The sequence below is a fragment of the Adiantum capillus-veneris genome, chromosome 13 (assembly GCF_014529385.1).
Source record: "Adiantum capillus-veneris isolate H3 chromosome 13, ASM1452938v2, whole genome shotgun sequence".
NCBI classification, from domain to species: domain Eukaryota; kingdom Viridiplantae; phylum Streptophyta; class Polypodiopsida; order Polypodiales; family Pteridaceae; genus Adiantum; species Adiantum capillus-veneris.
Window position 1 is genome coordinate 109,365,744 of NC_140943.1, and position 9,983 is coordinate 109,375,726.

Consider the following 9,983-nt stretch of genomic DNA (forward strand, 5'->3'; position numbering starts at 1 on the left):
TTAAGTATCTCTCTCATTGTTCACCTTGAGCTCCATTTTTGCTTTGCATTCAAATCACAACTCTGTGATAAAGTATGCAGTTCATTGGCAGCATCATGCAGCTTCTATCACATCACCACGACAATTGGGCTCACCTTCACATTGCTTGCTTGCAATACCCTTGCGGATTCCAGCTCCTATTGTGCATTTTTGAGATCCTTTTTAGCATCCTGCAATTGTGTTCTTAGATGAAGGACATTTGTTGCAATGCATTGCAAATCCTCCAAGTCAAAAAATAAAAGGATTTCCACCTCCTGCTGAGTGCTACAACGAGACAATGGTGTGCCCTTGGAAGCTAACCTATTGTTCCCACATTTCAGTTGATTCATCCTCATGTTTTGGAACTTGATGATGAGAATTACACATCCTCCTCTTGTTGGCATGGCCCTCGAAGTAGCCCTTCTCACAAAGATCCTACAAATACTGTGTTAGGAAATATGACGTAGCTAAGTAGATAATTGAGTAGATTACTTAATGGAGAGAGATAATTTACACACACAAGAGATTATAGAGTAGAGAGAGAGAGAGAGAGAGAGAGAGAGAGAGAGAGAGAGAGAGTACATACCATATACGTGGTTCACCCAATGTGGGCTACGTCCACAGCCACTCAATGGCTTTAGTACTTCAAAACAAGAAGTAGGTTACAAAGGGATTATACCCTTTTGGAGCTCCCGTCTTGCTTCACTCTCACCACCTCACACCCACCTTGTTGCATCAACTTCACACACTATGAAATGTGTGTAGAAATGGCCTTCTTTTATAGGCCAAAAGGGCTACCCTCTCTCATGAGAGGCAGTCATGTGTAGCCGTCCTTGTGTAGATAAGTCCAAATCGGACCCTCCAATCCACCCATGTGTGGCTGCCCTTGAGAAGACAAGTCCGCTTTTGAATTCGGCCAACGGCCACCGGCCATTGACTTCCGACCACCGGCCACCGGCCAATCGACCAACCGACCGGTCTTTTTTCGACCGCTTTTCGGCCGTCGGCTGCTGTCCGGCGATAATATTCCGATGAAAAGGAATATTCCGACGACGTTAAAAATTTGGTTTATGGCAAGTTATTTTATTTTCGAACGAGTTATTTTTCTTCACGCATGATGGATTCTCCTCATAATGGGGGCCTTACAAATGTGCGTTTTTAACACAGAAAATTACAAGGGGTAAATCAGGCTCCATACTTAACATACTGCACAACAAACTCAACCCAATTGAACTTCATGGTTGTACCGCTTGCAATCGACACATGATTGAATTATTTGAAAAATCACTTTGTGAATGTAGAGCTAATCTCCATGTTTGTTGGACCCTTCTGGTAGACCTTATCGTGTAACTGCATCACCTGCTCATACATGTCACTACAGATGCAATTGCATTTAATGCGGTACTGATTGGGATCCTTCGTCTGTTTGAACACACTGAACCATTCCACGTCACTAAGATGCTCCCACCTCACCAATTTGGGATTCGAACCAGTCATGGGAGGGAGGCCATAAATAACATTGAAATCTTCCACAGTTACATATAATTTCTCCCACAATGGGATCTCCACCTTGGGAGCTCTCCATCAGACTGCACACATGCAATAGGAACCTTAGCAAAAACCAAAAGGTTACATGATCAAGAGTATATAATCTAACAAAATACATTCCATCTACATATGTAATGCCCCCCCCCTTCTGTGTGTGTGTGTGTGTGGCTGTGAATGACAAATCCACTACTCATTGGGGAGCCGATCCAGGACTATATGGAGGGGACACTGAATAGAGGAACACACACACACACACACACACACACACACACACACACACACACACAAACACCCGAGAGAGAGAGAGAGAGAGAGAGAGAGAGAGAGAGAGAGAGAGAGAGAGAGAGAGAGAGAGAGAGAGAGAGAACATGAGTTCTTCCTTCCTTTGCTTGCATGCATGAATTGTGACATTGGGGATCCTTGGTAATCAGGCAACTTCACTCTTTTGCGAGGTGGAGGAGAAGCAGTAGTAGACTTGGCTCTACTATGTTTCTTGGTTGGTGGCTGGTCACATGAGTCCTTGGAGGTCTCTCATTGGTAGTCTGAGCTCTCTCTCTTCCTTGCAGCATGCTGAGTAGCAACTCATGGCTGTTTGGTAGAGCCCCATGTCTCTTGCCTATGGCCCCCACGCCTCGCTTCTCTGCGTGCTTCATCAATACACTTCACTCAGTAACATCCCCCCCAAAACTGACTACTGAGAATGGAAAAAGGGAGCTTTGGATTAGCAAGTTAAAATTTGAGTTCAAAAAATGTCCCACCACTCAACCTTACATGATTGCACCCCACGCATTTTAAATACACAATCCTATATACTCATCCTAAATATTATCCTTATGCACCACCCATTTTGGCATAACTCTAGCCTCCTCATTCTCAACCCTGTCCACATCAAGTACATCATATACATTTGCATCAGTAATAGGCTGATCCGTAGCATTTTTTGAAACCCCCATAGGCTATATATTTGCCTCATTGGAATTTACATTTAATTTTCTAACACTGAAAAGAGGCAAAAACTATCATGAATGTCGTGTAGGCTTACATTACGGTCTCTAGTACATGACAACAAAGGATGAACAGAATCTTCCACAAACATAATATCTTGTGAAACCAAGATATGCTTTGTTTGCGGATGGTACAACCTGTAACCTTTGCTTTCAATAATGTAACCAACAAAAATGCATATCATCCAATTTTTTGCACTGTGTTTGTGGCACCAAAGCATAAGCCAAATAACAAAAACACACATGTGATCAATAGATGGCTTCTTATCATGCCATGATTCATAAGGAGTCATAGACAACAAAGCTTTCATAGGACACCTGTTAAGTACATAAGTAGCACACATGATGGTCTCAAGCCAAAATGAATGTGGGGCAAAGCTTGACTCTTGACCATATGTCATGCCATCTCTGTAAGTGACCTATTTTTCCTTTCAGAAATATTATTTTGCTGAGGTTTATACGGAATTGTACATTGGTGTTTTATCCCACGACTAGCCAGAAATGCATTTACACTCATGAGACATATACTCCCCCCCTCGATTTGAACGGAGGGTTCTTGTAGTACATTTAGAGACATTTTCAGCCATAGCCAAAATTTCTTGAAGCACATAAACACTTTGGACTTAGCCTTAAGAGGATACACCCATGCATGCCTAGAATAATCATCAATGAAAGTTACAAAGTACAGGTAAGTGCCTAAGGATGGAGTTTGATAGGCCCACAAACATCAATATGCACAAGCTGCAACTTGCATGTAGGGGCCTTACTGAACCATCCTTTGGAAACTTTGGATATTTCATCTTACCCAAAATACATCCTTCACAAACATGCTTCACAAGTGCATCAAGAGGCGGTAAAGAAGCAACCATATCAGATTTTTGCAAACGCAGCACACTGGCAAAATTCAAATGCCAAGAAGATGCATGCCAAAGTTTTGCATCTGAAACAACGTTTGAATTCACAATTGCATTGGCAAAATTCTACCCATACTTCTCATACAAAGTGAGCTTATATAGCCCACGACACTAAATACTAGATGCAACAATTTCATCACATAACTGAGATCATGAACGGTATATCTGTCATCCACAAATTTGACAACAAGGCCAAGTCTTAACAAGTGCAAATATAGACAAAAGTTTCCTTTTGATCCTAGGTACATAAAGTGCATCAAAAAGTGTGAATGAACTGCAATTTATAGAGGTTAGCACAATCTTTCCAACTCCCTTGACCGGATAAGAGGCATTGTTGGCAAAAGTGACTGTATTCCCATGAGGGACATCCTCGAGAGAGGTAAACAAGTCACAATGAGAGGTAATGTGATTTGTAGCACCGCTATAAAAGTACCACACATGTGAATCTATAGCAATTGACATACATGCATCATGGACAAAAGAGTCATAGGTGAATTCAACAGTAAATGCCCATCTGCATCTACATCAACATCACAATCTCCTTTCACAGAAGATTCTAAATAGTGGCACTTGGTAGTGGAACCAGCCTCTTTCGTCTTGGCCTGTTTTGCTTCAATTTTGTATATTTTTTGATCAAGTGATCATTAGCTTTACAATAATGACAACACATCTTATTTTTTTCCTTTTCTCCAAAATTCCCAGACGAGGTGTTGCTAGCAGAAGCATTAGAAATATGCGGTTTGTTGAAGAACCATAAGAAGTGGCTACATTGTTGTTATCGCCTTTTCTTTGAGCACCAATAAAATCCTATTCAAATGCACGCTGTTTATCCTTGTTCTTTCTTGAAATTGACTCTTGCAACAACAATGTTCCTAATGTATCAAACTTGACAACATTAGGATTTCCTGGGGTTATAAGTCTCCAAGTACTAGCAAAAGTCCGGTAAGAATCTGGCAACACATCAAGAACAATCTGCACAAGGGAACTGGCAAAAATGACTTCACCTACATAAATGAGCTACTCATTTATATCCTTGACAGTAGCAAGGAAAGTTTCCATGTCATCTTCCTCATGCATAATCTTTGACTCTAGCTCTTTACACATCAATGCAATTTTAGCCTCATTGCGAGTTGCATAAAGACCAACCAGAATATCCCAAGGCTGTTTTGCAAATTTAGCTGAATGAATGTGAGGATTAATAGTGTGCTTCATAGATAATTCAATAAATGCATGGCCTGCACATCTCTAACATCCTAACAAGATTGCTCAGCCGTAGGAAAAATAGCTTTGGTGGTAGCAACCCTGCCCCCAAAATCTACAACATCCTCAACATCACCTGTATCCACAGAACCAGGACATACATCAATGCCTTGCACAAAATTCCAGATTCCCTTTGACACAAGAACATGTTGCATCATGTAAGCCCACATTGGGTAATTGTCCCCATCCAATTTATCCTCAGCAGTAAACATCTTGAACACATCTATGCTGTTGTCAACATAGAGCCATGGCGAGTGCCTGCACCTGATGTGAAAACTGCCCAAGAAGAGGAGAAACAAAGTGAGACCAACACGTGCTATAAAGCACAACCCAAAGAAGACTGTAAAGGACCTGTTATATAGAAAATGGCACTGGCATAAATTCTGCACAAAAGGACAAAATTGCCTACGTGGTACTGCCTATAGCGGAAACGGAGGCCAAAATGAGCCCAAATGAAAATTTTGAGCAGACCAAGCTCTATGAGTAGACCCAAAGTATTTTTTGACTTGCTAATGATCACCAAAGCTTACCAAAATATGAGAAAATGAGCAGCATGTGCTGGCGACTAAGCCCTTGAGGACACAACCTACTCTAATATCAATTGTTGGAAATAGGGTTGCAGGGAAACACATACGGATTGGTAAAGATGAAGAAGCTCAATGCACACAACCGAGAGTAGTGTTTATGTTGGCAACTAAGCCCAGAAGGACACATGCTACTCTAATACCAATTGTTGGAAATAGGGTTGCAGGGAAACACACACGGCTTGGTAAAGATGAAGAAGCTCAAGGCACACAATTGAGAGTAGTATTTCTTTAGTTCACAATGGAAAGATAAGTTAACTGTAGAGTGATGGGTGTATATACAATGCACGGGGGAAAAAACCTCATAGTGAGGGAAAAAATTCATCGACGGTCCTAAGTGTGTTCACACACATCACTACCACATATGTATGGTAGCACTTTCATGGAAAAGGTATAACTCAACATTTGCTTCAAATTTGGAGTCTGGTGACTTATCTTCTTGGTTATCAACAATCGACATAAAACACAAGAAGAATAAGTTATCTATCACAAAGGTTCTTTGTGTATAAGCAATGATGCTTGTGACTCCACTTATATCCATGAGACTATATGAAAGCATCAAAATTTTTATAACATTTCTTGGAACCTTGCCTTAAGCCATAAAGCTCTTTTTGAGTCTACACACAAGATCTTCTTTGGTTGGAGTAACAAACCCTTTATAAAGTTTTTGTAACAATTACTGGTCTATAAAGCTTGTAAATAGTGGAAAATAACTTAACATAGTGAGCATTTCATTAAGAGCAAATTCCTAATGAGCATACAAGAGTGCTTGGTTGGAGATAACAACATTAGCATAACACCTAATTAGCTTGGCATAACAATACTTGAAAGAGAGAGAGAAATAGAACAATTGACAACTATTGAGGACCGGATTTACATGGACCGGTCCCCCCTCCATTAGGCATTTGTATTATAACTTCTCTCATTAAGAGAGACTTTGTACAATACAATTCTTTGTGTTCCTTGGTAAAAAATCGTCGGTGCTATGAAGATGGAAGCTTCATGCACCAAACTTACATGTGATAACACATAACATCAGTTACTCGTTGGTCTCAGACCCAAGACCTCACACACCTTCGAAGATGGTGAAAGCTAGCGGGGTATGAGAGTAGATCTAGAGGAAGAAGGAGTATTTTTACGAGAAAGAAGTATTTCCTTACTTAATTACTCTTGTAGCTTTGCTTAACTTAGTAATTAGATAATAGAGGAGAGAAGCATGGCATTGAAGCTTAGCTCTTGGTTGGATTTGCATTCCATATCCAAGAGTTGTTGGTGTAGGCCTCCATTCTCAAACTTGGAGAAGAAGATGAGCTTTCCATTAAAGCTTGGAGAAGGAGATGATTTTCTTGCTCTACACATGAGTTGTGTGAGTGTGTGTGGAATAATTCCCTTTCAAAACAACCCCCCCTCTCCTCTTGGTTGACCCCCCTTGCCAATTACTCATGCTGCATTCCTATTGGCCCTTGAAAAGCCTAGCCAATAGTATTTGAGTATGAGTTTTACTCTTGCTGGCTTCCTATTGGCCCGTAAATAATTTGGCCAATAGCCTTTGAGAGGCCCAGTCAAGAGCCTTGTGACAAGTGTCCATCCTTTTTTCCATTTTGTAAATGCCAAATAATTAATTTAATTATCTGCTTTGCTATTGGACCTTTTAGTCCTTTGGCCAATAGGAATTAAGCAATTTTAGGAACTGCTTAATTATCATTGGACCTTTTGACTGTCCAATAGTCTTTTAGGGAGACTATTTCTTATTGGTTATTTTTTTGAGCATTTATAAAAATAAAATTTTAGTTTACACTAGCTAACTTCTCATTGGTCCACCTCTGTGCCCATCCAATAGGATTCAAGCAAGAATTGGGGGTTTCTTTGCATGCCTGACATGTGTCCTCTTTACTTTGTGGAAAGGGTAAGCTTAGGTGTATAGTGTGTGTGTGTGTGTAGTCCTTAATAAGCTTTGTCATCTTCCCAAAACGTTTTTGCTTTTGTCCTCTAGCTTATTGGCCTTTTGCACACACACAAAGCATCCAATTCTATTTACAATTGACCATTGGACTTTACACCTTGAAATTTTGGAACTTAACCTTTTGGAAGTCTTAATGGGCCGAACCCTAAGGTCTTTGGAGCCTATTCATTGCACATTGCACATTGCTCTTGTGCAGATGGTACCCCTTTGGATCCCTACTGTGGGCCCCCTACTGTGACCAGTCTGCTAGCTTTACTAATAATCTAGCTTTTTCTCCCGTGGTACTTCCCCATATTAAATGATCAGTTTAACATGAGAAAATCATTTAGGAGAATTAGATATTAGCTATTATGACATTACCTCTCTCTTGAAATCATAGTCGTCCTCGACTATGAGGTAGAGATGATAAAGCATAGTCATTAGTCCTTTTCTTAGCGGGTATAGGATCCCTATTTTACCCTACGACACCGTTCCACAATGGATGACTAATCCATTTGGCGCTTGAGAGCCGAAGCTGCCGCAAGCATGTCTACACATTAGTCCTATCAATCTTCCATAGTAGAGTGACAAGCTCTACTTGGTGTTTGGGAAACGTCGTCTCCGCAAACTTGATCCTAAGCATGCATACTTCTTAACATTTGTGCACAATAAAGAAAAAAAGAGTCTTATAAGACAAAAACATTGATCATTTAAAACATATTTACATTTGCTTACTCTAGGGAATCATTGTAAGCATTGACAAGGTTTAGGTTATCCTTTAATTGTATGCCTTGCATCCATCTAGCATCTTCAAAAGGATAATTCTTCAACTTAATAAGATACCATCGGATAATCTTACCACCTCTCAATACCTTGTCTTCGTGTCGGAGAATGGACTCTAGCTGCAGTACCTCTTCTTGGTCTTCAATCTCCGGTGGGTCTTCTATGGTTGCTTCTTGGGGTGGCTCTCCTTGGTAAGGCTTTAACAGGCTCACATGAAAAGCATTGTGTATGAGCCAGTGGTTGGGCAACTTGAGCTGATAAGCCATCTCATTGATTGGCTTAAGAATCTGAAAGGGGCCATAGTACCTTTTTGCTAGTTTAGCATAGTATTTTTGGTGTCCCGTAGGATTCTTGCCCGTCGTGTGTCTTAATCGAGCCTTGGGAAATTTGAGCAAGACCCAATCATTTTCTTTAAAGTTCAGGGCTCTTCTGTGCTTGTTAGCAGCAACCTTTTGCCTTTGCTGTGAGATGGATATAGCATCTTTATTCTTTTGGAAGGATTCTTGTAGGTCACGGCTATATTCATCTGCAGCGAAGATCTTGCCATGTACCTTAAGTAGCAAGGGACTTTTTGATCTTCCCTCAATTACCTCAAAATGTGCTTTTCCCGTTGATGTATGTACTGTGTTATTGTAAGCATACTCCACTAAAGGTAAGTACTTCTCCCATTGAGATCTTTGATCTACTTCAGTGACATAAGCTTTGAGTAGATCAAGAATTGTTAGGTTAGCTATCTCACTTTGACCATCCGTTTGCAGGTGATAGGCCGAAGAGAAATTTAGCCTTGTACCTAAATTCTCAAAGAGACCCTTCCAAAAATTGCTGATCATTCTAGGATCTCTATCCGACACTATTGACATTGGCAAGCCGTGGTACTTAAAGATTTGTGATATAAAGAGGGTTGCCATTTGATGGGCCTTAATAGTCTTTTTGGCAGGTATGAAATGCGCTTGTTTGCTGAACCTGTCTACTATTATCCATATTCCCGTATTCCCATGGATAGACTTAGGCAATCCAAAGATAAAATCCATGGATATGCTCTCCCAGGGTGAATTAGGGATTGGAAAAGGTTGAAGCAAACCAGGTTGCTTCCCTCTATCAAACTTTGTCTTTTGGCAAACCACACATTTTGAAACATACTCTTGTATGTTTGCTTTCATGGTAGGCCAATAGAAGTACATTTCTATCCCTCTTAGGGTAGCTTGAATCCCTCTATGCCCCGCATATGGAGGAGCATGAGATTCATACATTACTTTCTCACGTAGTGAGTTGGTAACACATAGCCTATTACCATAGAGAAGATAACCATCTTGTAAGGTAAATTGTTCCTCTTTCTTCCCTAGTGCAAGGGCTGACACCACATCTTTAAAATCGGAATCGATAGCGTACTCATCTATCATAGAAGATAGATCATTGTTAGTTGCTATGGAAACCGCATTCACTCTCGGACGTCTTGAGAGTGCATCAGCTACTTGATTATGCTTGCCAGCAATGTGAGCAATATGAAAATGAAATTGCGAAAGGAAATTTGCCCACCTCATTTGTTTGTCGGAGAGCTTGGTTTGCGTCATGAAGTACTTGAGGCTTTGGTGATCCGTCCCCGTAGAATGAAAGGAGTCCCCAATAAGTAGTGCTTTCACGTGTCTAAGGCATGTAGAACTGTGAGGAGTTCCTTTTCATATATGCCTAGAGCTTGCTCAACTGGGTCGAGCCTTCGACTTTCATATGCTATGGCGTGCCCTTCTTGGAGAAGCACGGCTCCAAGGCAATCACCACAAGCGTCGCATTGGACCTCAAATGGCTTTGAGAGATCCGGTAGTGTAAGCACAGGTTGAGAGATAAGCTTCTCTTTAAGCTTTTCAAAAGCAGTGTTCTCTTTGGTAGTCCATGCATACTTAACGTTCTTTTTTGTTAGGTCATGCAATGGTCT